Source organism: Cyprinus carpio, chromosome B24, assembly GCF_018340385.1.
Source record: "Cyprinus carpio isolate SPL01 chromosome B24, ASM1834038v1, whole genome shotgun sequence".
Classification (NCBI taxonomy): Eukaryota; Metazoa; Chordata; class Actinopteri; order Cypriniformes; family Cyprinidae; genus Cyprinus; species Cyprinus carpio.
The window spans coordinates 13,124,108-13,139,642 of NC_056620.1; the positions used below are offsets into that span (position 1 = coordinate 13,124,108).

Below are 15,535 nucleotides of genomic sequence, written 5' to 3' on the forward strand. Positions count from 1 at the left end.
GGGAACAGTTCGCTAATCTTGGACCCTTAAGCTTAAAATAGAAAAGTGCAAATCACACCTGGATTTCCCAAACCTGCTGAAACTTCAGTCAGCTAAAACTACTTACAGTTAAGTCAAAGTTTCAAGACTGTTTTAAACTATAAAGACAATCTTTGCATGTTTGCGGACAAGTGCTAAATGTGATTAGCATAGGCCTACTACATAAACAGTGCTGTTAAAAACAGTTTTCGGTATTTGAAATAAAACTTGAATCAACATTGAACTAAACTGAGCTGAATAATGACACTATTGTTTGACACTGCTTAAAGCTTAAATTTGACTTGTGTCATAATTACAAATTATGAAATTTTTAATACTTGTATTATTAGAAGATTAATAACATTACACCTTTCTTGTTTGTTACTGTGAAGATGTTTTATCTTTACTCCATAAAGCGCTTGTTACAGTGTAATTATACATTTAATTACTGAGAAATATTAATTAACTACATTAAGTACATACAGTATTTTTAGGGTTAGGATAAGGGTTTGTTTTAGGGTTAGTTGCATGTAATTATGCATTTATTTATTGTTATTACTATAGTAGGTACATGAAACGTGTAACAACTAACACAAGTGTTAATAATTAAAGCTAAATAGAAATATTAAACATATTAATAAAATAATAAAAAATATGTAAACTACAGTAAAATTAATAAAAAAATAACAAAATGAACAAAATAATATGAAAACTGAAAATATAAAAATAAGCTCATTCAGTCATTAATAAATAGAAACAGTGTTCAAATAATAATAAAATAATTTCCACGTTTAAATGCGTTTCACAGATTTTTCACAGTATACTACACTCTTATTTCGAGCTGAAACCATATTAAAATTAGCTTTAGTATTTAATAATCAAACAGTCAAGTGTTAGTGGATGTGGAATTTTCTGATTGGTGGCCAAGTCTAGAGATTCTTCTACAAATTCCCTCTATAATCAGGTTATGAAAGGCCAGTTATGGTCAGGCGTAGGAAAATGCGCTGTAGTGGTTCTGGTAAGCTGAACCATTAGATCAGCTGACAAAAAGAGAGATGGTATAGACTGTGTCTTGATTCTATTGAAGAGAGAGAGAAAACAGCAAGCTCTCACATGTGACACCATGTGAGTCTGGCTCCAGCAGAGAGAGCGAGGGAGCGTGAGACAGCCGGGCTGAGACAGTGAAACAGAGAGATCTGCTTTATGTTAGTGTCTACTGTGAGAGACTAGATGTTTGAAGGACTCACATGCTGATGTTGTGGTTTGGAGTGTGGGATGGCCCTCTCTCCTGTCCGTCCCCTCCTCTTCCTGCCTCTGCTCCCTGCTTCACCCCTGGCACTCTAGAATGCAGCTGGGACAGGGTGTGTGTGTGTGGGTGGGTGGGTGTGCATATTTGTGTGTATATATCACTGCTGGGAAAGCTACAAAACTGTACCCATTTAAAAAAGTAGTTAGTTTTGCTACAAGTTACTAAATAAAAGGAGCTATATATACATTGAAGCAATTTAAGGCAACAACACATTTTATATATAATTATCAGATAAAGTAACTTATTTTTATAACCGTGGCACTATCTATCAGGCACATGACTGATTATATTAATACATTTAAACAGATAAATGAACACCAAAAATGAGCAGCCAGAAAACACCCGAATATCAACCCTGAGTTGAAATCACAGTGATAAACAGCAAAATTTGAAGGTGTTTATTAATATTTTGAATTAGGTTTTATTTTTATATTTCCAGTTTTTATTTGAATTTGTTAATTTTTTGGTAATTTTGTTGTTTAGTCATTTTTAATAGTTTTCATTTTAATAAATATAAAAAAATTGTATTTATTTATTTACAATTTTTTTAGATTTACTTTTTTTTTAAGTTATAGTTTTATAAAATATCTTGGTTTTTCAGAACTTAAAGGGATTGTTCACCCAAAAATGGAAATTATGTCATCAATTACACAAGTAATTAATAACAGAATTTTTAATTTTGGGTGAACTATCCCTTTAAGTTCCAATACTTTAAGAATTGAAACTTATTTCAGTTAACTTAAACTTGTTTCACACAAATCCATGAAAACGAAAAATGCAGCATTATGTATGCCAGGCAAGTAGCTGGTGATGTCACTTTAAAAGAAACACTACATACCTATAGAATGAACATGTAATACATATGTGCATGACATCACTGTTTTCATAAATTCATGTTTTTGTAGTTTACCTGAAGACGGTAATAGTATTGTTTTGAAAAACTTGCAAACTTTGAAAAAAGTTTGCATTTTCAGGCTCCCAAAACTCTGTAGTGTAAATGAACACAAAAAGCATAAAAAGTGAATTGAAATCAATTGTAAGAACAAACAAACAGTACTAGATAAATATGCTAATGTAGTTTTTTTTTTTTAATTGTTAAAAAACAGTTAGGACATTAGTGTTTTGACATGCTGCACTGCTACTTATAAGAAAAAGCAGTTTGTTACTGGAAAAGTGACACTGTCTACTGAAACTAAATCATGTTAGCAATGGAACTACTTCTATTTATTTACATGCTATTTACTTGATATATTTGTGTGCGCGGGTGAGTAGCTGAAAGATCTGAGGCTCCGACTTTGCATTAAGAATGCTAAAAGAATAAATAGGCCTGTGTCCACTTTGCCTCCACCCTCCCCACTCACAGCACATACATACACACACTCCAACACACACACTTTCTGAACCCCAGCCTTCCCCCTCACCAGCACAGGCAGCTGGCAAAACACAAAGGGAAGAAGTGTGCAACTGGTGCGATAAAGCCGGGAACATCTTGTCATGTCGTCGTCAGCAGAACACATTCTCCACACAATAAATCCTCACGCGCCGAGCTCTGCCCCTCCACCCTCACTGAAAGATCACCACTGGAGACCCTCCCGACTCTTTCCACACTGCCTTTTAGAGTCACAAAGAGACAAAAAAGTCACATTCCCTACCCCCCTTTGCATCTTTTTTACAATCTCACACTACAGCCAAAGGAAAGGAAGTGAATTGTCCCCCTCAAATCATCTAAGTTTTTTTTTTCATTGTTATTTTTTTTAAATCAATATTGAAAAGAATCTTTGAATCACTGAAAAAAACACCTCACCATAAAAGCACGATAAAAAGTCACACAGCTAAAATTAAAGTCACCATTAAAATCTTAATTGACTATTCTTATTTTAAATATTGTTCTGCCCCAAGTTTTTCTCATTTAAGAACCCATTTCCCTTTCATGTATGTTACGATATGGAATAAAAGGTCATCACAAACCTACTGTCATGCCTACTAATATGTTACCCTGGACCACAAAACCTTAAGTAGTCTTAAGTAGCACTGATATATTTGTAGCAATAGCCAACAATACATTGTATGGGTCAAAATTATTGATTTTTCTTTCATGCCAAAAACATTAGGAAATTAAGTAAAGATCATGTTCCATGAAGATATTTTGTAAATTTCCTGCCGTAAATATATCAAAATGTAATTTTTGTGAGTGGATGCAGCAAAATTGCAAAAAAAAAAAAATAAATGGCCGGAAACAAGCCTACAAACTTTGCTCACTGATGCCCGCTCTTTGGGAATTACCCACTCAAGTCTGGTATCTATGTAAAGCTAAGAATTTCCGCTTTTAGGTTCATCTACTCTCCACAGCATCATAACAGCAGTAAGCCAATGTGTGTGTGTGTATATATATATATATATATATATATATATACACACACACACACATATATATATATATATATATATATATATATATATTATTTTGTTTTTTTTGTTGTTTTTTTTTGCACCCTCAGATTCCAGATTTTCAAATTGTTTTATCTCAGCCAAATATTGTCCTATCCTAACACATCAATGGAAAGCTTATTTATTCAGCTTTCAGATGATGTATAAATCTCAATTTCAAAAAATTTACCCTTATGACTGTTTTTGTGGTCCAGGGTCACAAATAACTATTAGGTGAAAACCTTACTCTATGCCAGCTTTTTACATCATTCACAAAGCTTATTAAACCTTTTGCAATCCATCTTTATGCAGCATATTTTAATATGCACGTGAGTTTTGAGAACTGCCAAGAACAGGGCACGATTATCAGTAAATTACAAATTAAAGTTTGGTCTTTTCTGCACAAAAGGTGTCATATGACTTCTGCAGATATGAAATATGACTCAGACATCTTACAGACCAGCCTTACAAAACTTTTTTGGAGTTTCATAGCATGAAACTGAAGCACAAGGAAATATTTCCTTTTGTATTTAATGAAGAAAATCATACAGGTTTGAATGACATAACGGTAATGATGACAGAATATGGAATTAATTTATTTCCAATATTGTCACAGATAAATAAAAAATTATTTCTAATTATCAATAAATAAAATGCAGAAATGATGATCAGTTTTGTGATCAGTAAAAAAAAAGGTCATTATTTACACATTTTAGTTGTATAAATATTTCAACAGTAGTTTTGTTTATTTTAATAATTTATATTTTTTAATTTATCTGTATTAATATTGGATATTTAATTGTGCATGCTCATTTACAGTATTACAGATTGCCTTTGCCATTAATGCTTACTTAAAATTAATAAATTGAAAATGCAAATAATTTATTAACACTCAAAAAAAAACTTTTAAGCCTATTTTTTAGATTTACGCAATTTAATTAATAGTAAAATTCCATCAAATTGAATTTAATAATTGATTAAGTATTGTTTAATTATTCAATTAAAATATGTAATGACTATTCAATTCCATTTGATGGAATTTTACTATTTACAGTCAGAGCCAGTGAGACGTTAAGACAAAGCGAGCGCTGTCTCCTAGAGGGTAGCAGCATGTTCCGAACCGTCGGGCGCTCAGAGACCTGTTCTGTGAATCCTCACAGCACATCGGTGCAAAGTCTGCCGCTGTCTGACTGTTCCCATGGCAACGGCCAGGTGAGCAGACAGGCTGGAGAACACGGTGGGAACATGTGACTCTCTCCACATGCTCAGACACACAGACAGACACGCATGCAGATCTGTCACTTAAAAGCACACTGTCTCACAAAACATAAGCACACCTAGAACAGTGGGAACGGGTTACTACTGACGCATGCATGTGCAAATGTCTTGTTATTTAAAATCTGCACACACAGCATTTCTGTGACTGCTAACTAACATTCACAAAGACAAGGCAGTGTTTTCTGCATTAGCCTGGATGGAAAGACAGTGAGAGAGAGGGAAAGAGGAAAGGCGGGGCCATCTGCCTGGGGACTGGAACTCAGAGGTGTCATGAAGTCTGAACATCATGTAACGAACAGAACTCTGACAGCAAAGAGAGAGAGAGATAGGACATTGGGATAATTAGCTACTGTGAAAAAATAGTCCTTGGCTAACGTGATGAGTTAGTTCTTCCTCACCCTCATATAACAAAGGAGCCAAAGAATAGATATTTCTCAGTCTTACATCAAGGCAAAGTTATTACTGTTAACTAAATTATGATGTTTAATAAGCTATAGGAAGGCTAAAACCAGAAAAGAAAAAATAATATTTCCATTAACAGAAAAAAAAATGTGCTTTCAAGCAACTAAACTGAAACATGCATTAAATACGCATTATACAACATAAATGTGTCTTGTTTAGCCTCCAATAAAACACTTATATAATTTTATACATAACTAGTAGCTCAATATTCCAAAGTTTGGAAGGATTTTGGCAGTGAATGTTTATATATACCAGGGGTAGGCAAGTTCGGTCCTAGAGAGCCGAAGTCCTGCAGAGTTCAGCTTCAACCCTAATCAAACACACCTGAACAAGCTCATCAATGTCTTCAGGATTACTACGGCTACAGGCAGGTGAGGTTTTTTTTAGGGTTGGAGCTGAACTCTACAGGACTGTGGCTCTCCAGGACCGAACTTGCCTACCCCTGATATATACTATATATAACGTATGAATGTAGATTTTTATTTTAGATTGTTTAACTTATATAGATTATAAATATATATAAATGTAAAAAATCTAAAATAAAAAATTATATATGGACACGCAATAAATATAAAACAAAGTAAAAAAGTCTTTTAAAAAAAGTTAAATAAAAAGTGTTGTGATATTTATTACATATATGCATTATCTGCCATGCAAAAACTAATATATATATATATATATATATATATATATATATATATATATATATATATATATATATATATATATATATACACATACATAGACATATATACATACATACAGTAGTGGCCAAAATTATTAGACACCTGACAGATCTGAAAATATAGACCTTTTTGCCTCCAAAACATGATTTCATCTCATGATCATGAAACATGCAGATAGTTGCTCTGAGCACAAAAAAATGTCAGATGAAGTGACTCGTACTGTTTTTATTCACTTTTAACTGCAATATTTGATATGTCCACCTTTTGCAGCAATTACAGCAGCACATCTCTCTGGCATAGTGTCAATATATTTCCAGAGAACTTCAACACTATATATATATGAGCACTTTGCTGCTCTTGTTTGTATAATAAATATATATATAATATATATATATATATATATATATATATATACATAAATTAAAAATACAAAACAAACACACAAAAACACACACACACACATATATACACATTATCTGCCATGGATATCAAAAACTATAAACTAGTTTCTTGATTCACAATCTGCATCCAGTTCATGTTGCAAATTTATAAATGCAGAGTGATGGCAGTTACTATTTACTGCTAAATGCACATTCCTATTACATTTCATCATCAGCAAGTAGGCCTACTACTGTAGGTGGTGTTGTTATAAGCAGTTTAAGCATGTCAAATGACACGTCACTGCTCAAATGAATGATGAATGAAAATATGCAATTCTGCATGTAAGGTTTCATAAGAGAGACAAGCAATGAATGTGATGGAGTTCAAAATCATCCATCATCATTCAAGCTCATCAGCAAGTGTCAGATTTTTGTAAGCTATCGTGGCTCACACGTGGCTATTTAATTCATAATGAATGACGTGCTGAATGTGTATCTCCACTCCACATTACTTATTGATAGAATTCTCTTAGCGTCTGCTACCATAACTGGTATAAGAGGCCGCTAGTGCCCCAGCTGAGGGGAAATGCACTTGCAGTAGCTCCGGCATCAGGGAACAGTGCAGCGCTCGCACTCGGCTTAGGTTTCAAAAACACATGTGGCTCAGGAAATCCCATTGGATCTTCTGTACAGCCACTTGAGAGCCCTGCAGGGTGACTGTGGCTATTTCAAAGCCCGGGGGCCCTTATTGGCCCATGATGTAGAGACGAACTTCACCCAAGGCCACTGAAAGCACGGGGCCGTCCACTTTTAGAGCTGTTGGCCATGGTATATAAGGACATGTTTGCAAATACAGTCACCAGGGTACACTGAAGGGGTATTTTTAGAAGATCTTTAATAAGCATCCCGAATTAGCATGGGGCAAAACATAACTCATAATATGATTCACTCCAGATATGAGCATGAGCCTTAGTTTGTTATGACATCATCCAGTGGTCGAAGAAAGACCCTGCCTTACAGAGAACAGGGAATCAGTTTGATGCACCTGTGAGGTTGACCTTATCATGAACTCAGGGTTGGAAAGAAAATAAAGCGATTGATTGACAAGTTGTTCTGGCTGATAAATGTTCACTAGTTCAACCAAATATGAAATTCTGACTCATGTAGTGATCAAAGATCATGCTATTACAATTACTTGAGAGCTTTCAAGCTTCAAAAATAGTGCTAAAGCACCATAAATGTATTTATGGTCCATATGACTTGTGCTATATTTCATGTCTTTTAATCCCATTCAATAGATTTGACTGAGGAACAGACAAATTTGCTGAAAGTCTTCCACTGCAATGAGTTGTTAACCGCTGCAACCTAATCACTTAACTGATCTGAACTTGAGTCAGTGAGACAAAATCATTGAGTCGGTAAGTTAAACCCAAACCAGTGAGACTGATTCCTGGAGTCAGTGAGCTGAATTCTAGTCAATGAGAACAAATCAGAGTCAGCCATTTGAATTAAAGTCAATGAGACTGAATCACTGAGTCAGTGAGTTGAAGCCAAACCAGTCAGACTGAGTCAGTGAGTTAAACTTAAATCAGTGTGACCATTTCATTATTTGAACTCAAGCCAAAGAGACCAAATTACTGAGTCAGTGAGTTAAGTCCAAATCAGTTGCACTAAATCATTGAGTCGGTGAGTTGAATTAGAGTCAATAAGAATAAATCAGTGAGTTGAACTCAGATCAGTAAAAGCAAATAATTGAGTTAATGAGTTAAACTTGAGTCAGTGGGACTGAATCACTGAGTTAACAAACTGAACTGAGACCTGGACTGTGAACAAAATTTTTTAAGTACTGGACCAACCAATTAATGGAAACATTCAGACTCAAACTGACTCATGATCTGTTCATGATTCGGACAACACTGCTCATAAATGTGACAAGGAGAGCTTGATGATATTGATAAGGATGAAAAATAATGACAAAATTTAATTTTTTGGGTGAACTATCCCTTTAAAATTTGGATGCAACAGTGAGTTCTTAATACAGGTTCACCTGGCTCACCTTCAGTCTACTCCAATCATGTCTCATAAACTCAAAGGACGAACGTGACTCATCTGCCTCGCCGTCAGTCCAGACTGATCTTCACATGTTGTTTAGATTCTGGAGGACATGCATGCCTTTCACTTCTGATTCCAGCGGACAGGAGTGACTGACCTTGTCAATGGACACAGAACTGCTGTGTCTGTCAGTATTGAGGAACCTGTCACATCCATCTTCAGTTAATTGTCGCATTAGATTACTGATGGCAGGTATGAATGTGCCTTAATGACACAGGGGCTGCCAAAACAGCTCTTCATAAAGAAATCTATAGGCTCTGTCAATTCTGAATGCTGAGCGATTAAGCTAGCCTAACTCCCAGTCTAACTCCCCTTTGCTGTCCTGGAACACATGAAGGGGAAAATTGCTTTCACAAGGTAGCAGTGAGTTTGGATCCCATCACAGGGACCTCTTATTGGAATGTCAGCTTTGATGAATGGATCCAAATGAACATTCCCCACATCGGAGGCCTTTCGCTGAAGAAGAGGATCACTGCTGCTCTTGCTCTTCAGCAGCTGTATCTGCTGATCCCTCAGATGGTGGGGGGGAGGTGAAGTGGAACGGCATAAAAAAGCTCAGCTTGAGGTAATTCATACCACTTTGAATCATTAGAAACACCGGGACAAAGTGGGCACCTAAAACCAAGCTCAAGGTCGACCTTTGCACTTCCTGTTTCCTGTTCGCTTGCTGACGTGGTTCAGATTCCAGACTCCAAAGACATCTCAAAATGGACATGACTGGACAAGCATACTTGCTTATTTAATTAGTTATTTTGAAACATACGAGTATTCAAGGTTCAAAAGGAACACTAGACTAGCAACCAAATGCAATACAAAACTGGCAGGTATTTACACTACCATTCAAAAGTTTTGGGGTCAGTAAGTTTTTTGGCTTTTTTTTTTTTTTTTTTGGAAAGAAATAAATACTTTTATTTAGCAAGGATGCATTAAACTGAGCAAAAGCAACATTTATAGAGTTACAAAAGATTTTTATTTCAGATTAATACTGTTCTGTTGAACTTTCGGTTCATCAAAGAATCCTGAAAAAATGTATCATGGTTTCCACAAAAATATTAAATGGCAAATAACTGTTTTTAACATGGATGATAATAAAAATCATGCTGCACTGAAGACTGGAGTAATGGCTGCTGACAATTCAGCTTTGTCATGATAGGAATAAATGACATCTTACAATATATTAAAATTATAATATTTCAAAATATTATGTTTTTCTCCTGTATATTTGATCAAATAAATGTGGTGAGAATAAGACAATTTTGAAAAAAAAAAAAACATTTAAAAAAACTTACAGACCCCAAACATTTGAACTTTAGCGTTAAACAAATTTAATTCAAATTGATAAAATATAAACAGTCTACTAAAACAGCTGTTTAAAGTAAACATTCAAAATCAAAGTTTTATCTTGGATGCCAAAGCTTTTCTTCCAGAACCTCATGTTGTGACACAAATATTCATATCAGTTAGTCACCAAAATAAAAATATGAGAAACAAAACCACAAAGTGCCTTCATATTTTTGCAGAAGGTACAATTTAACAGAGAAATAAGTTTGATCAGTGAACAAACCATTCAGGCTGGTTTTGTGAACTAAATGAACCAAATCGCTGTAAAGATCCAAATCAAAAGAACAATTCATCCATGAATCACATCCAAAAAATCAGTTTTTCAGTGAATAACAGCTAAATTTCGGTCTGTTTCTAACACAAAGCTATTACAACACTTTAGAAGACTCTGAATACAACACACAACTTATGTGGACTTTTATGGTGCTTTTTAGAGTTTGACAGCCCCACTGCTCGTTAACTTTCATTATACACAAGAGAGTGGCCAGGGTATTCCTTAGAAATTCTCTTCTAGAGTTCCACAGAAGCAAGTCAGTTGCATGGGTGCGGTACAACATAAGAGTGAGTAAATGATGACAGAATTGACATTTTTGGCAAACTATCCCTTTAAAGACATTTTTGGATTGTGGCTTGGACTTAAGAGCTGCAGATTATAAAACTATCCAGATCAAGTGAGTTCTTTGTCCTACGCTTGTTTTTGGACACAGGCTGATGAAGACACAGCTGATCCCAAATCAGATACCACAAGCAGACCATGTCTCACGCCAGAGTAGGATAAACATAAGCGCCTGAGTGTCTGCAGTATTTGTGGTGTGTACTCTCATGTTCTCTGCTGCGTTAATTGCTGCCGTTGCGCTATAAATAGAGAGCGCACATCCATGGCCAGGTTTCTTTGTCCCTCTCCTCTGTATTCAATATGCTGCTGCTATTTCCGTGAGTGCTGCACTCCAAAATAGCCGGTATTGAGCTCTAGTGGATCCCTGTGTGCTTGCCTGTAGATCTAAAAATAGCACCTGTCAGATATTTTCTCCAGCGTGCTGGCTGCATTCAGATGAGCTAAAGGGGTATTAATATCCACCGGCAGCATTGTCATATCCTGCAACTGATCACGCATAACGTGGGTGGAGTGTGCGTGACTTCATGATTGTGTATGTGTGTGTGTGTGTGTGAGGATGAGTGTACGCTGACATCATCTGGCTTAGACGACTCATCTAGTTCGCTCTCAGTGACCTCCTGTTTGCAGCCCAGGAAACCACAATGTGATACTGTGCACTGGAGCTGTAGGGCATTTGATTATAATATATAATAATATATAATATTTAATTCATCCAAGAGCTCTAGGTTTCACTTCTGTTCCTGTGCATGCATAAAACACAGGGCTGAAAAATGTAGTGCTGATGGTTAAAGCCACTCACATGTAGTGCTGTATTGTGGTGCTGTGTGCAGGATGCTGTTGTGTGCAACTCCCTCTGAGCTCCTGTGTCTGTCCCCTCTGACTCCAGCCATTAATCAAACTCCCTGCAGTCAGACCTGCATAATGCAAACCAGAGCTGACGACATGTGCAGCCCCCCGGCTCCTAGCCACAGGAGAGAAGAGGAGAGGAAAAAAAAAGGGAGACAAATGGAAAAACTAACACATCAATAATTATAATTTCAGCGACATGAATCTGTCACAGTGAGGTTTAATTCGTTATTTGTTGTCTGATATTATGCACACTTTTAACTACACTATTCCTCTTAAAGGCAACATGAAATGGTGTTTGCAATCCATTTTATGTGTATAATGTGACGTATTTCTGAAACAGGATATTTTAATAAGAAAAAATATACAGGATGGGATATGTGACGGGAGGGGATGAAAAATAAGAGGGCTTGGTGACTGAAAAAGGAAAGTCATTTCAAAAGCAGAACAATATATATATATATATATATATATATATATATATATATATATTAGTGGTGTCGAATGAATAAACACAATCAATCGCATCCAAAATAAAAATATTACGTACATATAAATACACAAATGTATGTATATATTTAAGAAAAATATATATTTATATATTAAATATATTTATACATAAAATAAATTACATGAATATAAACATGTAAATACATTTATATATAGGCTACACACACACACACACACATATATATATATATATACACATACATATATATATATATATATACATACACATATATATATGTATATAATTATATACATATATATATATATATATATATTATATATATATATATATATATATATATATATGTATATATATATATATATATATATATATATATATATATGTATATATATATATATATATATATGTATATATATATATATATATACACACATATATATGTATATAATTTAGATATGAAAGACTTTTTTTTACAATTTCCAAGCCATTTAAACCATTTGTGGTTAAGTTAAAAAAAAAAAAAAAAAAAAAAATTAAAGGCATACAATTTTAATATGATCATTCCAACAATATACAACAACAGATTTTTTAAACTAACTTTTATTATTATTTATGATGATTACCATGTGGAAACAATAAAACATAAAAGCAGCACTCTATATGTATAAATCTATGTCAAATATGGACAATTTTACTTTCTATCAATCTATCTATCTATCTATCTATCTATCTATCTATCTATCTATCTACTTTCTACAGATTTCTACAGTATTATCTTTGATAATGGCATGTGTTTGCAAACAGAAGCACAAAAATAACCATAAATATTCAAATGACTATTTAGGTCTTGATTGTAGGTTAGTATAACACCACATCCTGACCGCAGCTATCATTTGGCAAACTGACTCCGTCTCTTAACCCTAATATAGACTCTCTACTGTATTGGCGCCTGCCAATCTGTTCTACTTCTATCCTTCCCCATTAATAGAACAACCTTGCAAACACAGACTGCATGGCACATTCACTGGCTATATTTGGCACGAAATGGAAAAAAAGAGCAACTAACACTCAAATCTAACACCCACTAACTAAATATGACTAAATTCAGCACTTTATATAATGACTCATCAGTCCCTCTGACTTTCAAACCACTCTAGTAATGCATAATGCATTTCTGGCACGATTATGGAAGATATGAAACTGTATGTTTTTAGTAGTGTAACACAGTCATAGATGCTCTTAGAAGGGGCAGGGGGTACACTGCCCCCTGCAGGAAGGCACTGGGAACAGGAGCTGTTTATGTGAGGCACATGCCATAGAGGGAAGGTAATCTAAGCACTGCATCACACACCTGACAACATCATGAAAACCTCAGCCTGTATAGCAAGTCGTTTTGACTCTTAAATTTTTTATATCAAAAAAAATTTTTTTTACTAGTTAAAATGTTAATTCTTAATATCAGGAATTAAATTTCAACTAGTAAAAATTATAATTCTTGATATCTGCAACTGTATTTTCTCTAGTTAAATTTTACCATAGGCTGTCATTCGAAATCAGTTGTTGATATCAAGAATTAATTTCTTACTAGTTGAAATTTCACATATCAGAAATACAATTCTTACTATTAAAAACCTTTTTATATATATCAGTAATCACGTAGTTACTAGTACAGATGTGTGTACTTGATATCAACAATTCAATTGCTACTAGTGAAAATGTTCATTTCTGATATCATGAATGTGATTGTTACAAGTAAGAAAGCCATTTTAGATATCAGAAATTATATTGATATCAAAAATAAATTTTCAGATATCAGAAATAACAAGTTGAAATATAACATGTTGAAATTTACAGATAAAGAATTAACACTTCAACTAGTAACAACTGAATTGTTGATATCAAGAATTTGCATATTAACTAACAAGGTAATTGTTGATATCAACAAAGGCAGCTGATATCTGAAATTGCCCTTGCAACTAGTGAAAATAGAATTACTGATATCTTCAATAATATTTTAACTAGTAAAAATACTTTTATAGATATCTAAAAATGCCATTTTTACAGGTTAGAATAGTTATGGTAATGAGTTCATGAATATTAATAAGATCTGATTTTCCCATAATCCTCTTTTTAGTGTCAGGATTGGCCAGATGGCGAAAGAACATCCACTCACAGAAACTGCTCCTCCTTTATTTATTTGATTAGTCAATGAAACATAAAAATAATATGTCTGTTTATTATTATTATTTTTTTAATTTATTAATTTTTTTTTTAAGTAGTCTCATCCTATTTCTTTTTTATTGGCCACCAGGTCATTCAGATAATTAAATGAAAACATGAACAAGACATTCATTTATCTATCAATTATTTTATCACTGTCATGAACAAAAAAAAAAATAATAATAATAATAGACTAATGTCGCTTTTTCATGTTTATTTTTGGTTTCATTACACTTAAACCTTTAAAACCTTAAAACCTTTTTGTGAGCATTAACTTTTGTGTACATTTACTACAAAATTAGGTAAAAACAGATAACAATGCGTCAAACAAAGTTTGAAAAATTCTTTTTTTTTTTAACATTCCATTTACATGGCTATAATGCAGAATGAGTAGTTATGCTGTGTGTCCAAATTCGTGCTGGTGTTTCTCCGTGATTAAAGGTCGGTGTGTTATAATGCAATGCTATTGTTTTTTTACTGTAAATTTTGCTTTATTATTATGTACACCGACACATTCTCATATGATGATCCACATAACTGTATTTGCACACTCTGCCTAGTTCGGCTCGGATTTTCTTGACCAATGGGACCAAATGGGTGAGTAAAATATGACATGATACACACTGTAATATGCTTATAACTTGCATTATTTTTATATAATATGTTGTCCAGTTCTTGAAGTATTGGGCCTACATTGAACAAGATGAATGATAACTGAACCTCTTGTTCAGGCTCATCTCAGCCCTTCAATGTTACGTTAAATATGACACTGCACTGATACACTAACTTAAAACCTAATATTTGAATGAAATATGCAACAGTCTCTATGAACTGTAGTGAGTTCAAAGTGGAATAGACAACAATTTAATAAGAATTGTTTGATCTTGCTCATATGGTTCATTGTTTATTATTATTATCATTATTATTATTATTATTATTGTTGTTGTTGTTGTTCCTGTATTAATGTGTTTACTTAAGACCTTATAACAGTTTTCTCATAAAATAATTAATGAATGTGTTATTTGTAACCTTTTTCTGTTTTGGAAATACGTGTCTACTACTACTATGTACTATTCCTTTTATCATTGAGTGTTGTTTTGGCAAAACAACACAAAATAGAACAGAATACAGACTATATGTTATCTAAATAAAATGGTGTCTTCATTTTAAATGTAGATTACAGGACCATATTTAGCCTAACCATGCCTGGAAACTTTGACAAATGTGTTTTATTGGGTTAGATGTAAAAAAAAAAAAAAAAAAAACCCTAATGATCTGTGAGCATATACATATTTCTACGTACTGTACACAAATAATATAAAAAAAAATTGTCAGTACACTACTGTTATACGCATATATTGCATTTAT

General features: G+C 33.8%; 1 long non-coding RNA gene across 2 annotated transcripts in view; it reads right to left on the minus strand.

Moving 5' to 3' along the window:
* The window catches only part of LOC122142246, a 104,664-nt gene that overhangs the window by 76,072 nt on the left and 13,057 nt on the right, over positions 1-15,535 (minus strand). The window contains exons 3-4 of one of the 2 annotated variants that reach the window (XR_006158472.1): positions 11,429-11,590; positions 9,938-11,013 (exon numbers count right to left, since the gene is read on the minus strand). This is a non-coding gene — a long non-coding RNA (uncharacterized LOC122142246). Of the gene's footprint in view, positions 1-9,937; positions 11,014-11,428; positions 11,591-15,535 lie in introns of those variants that run through there. The other variant, XR_006158471.1, reaches the window with a different exon arrangement.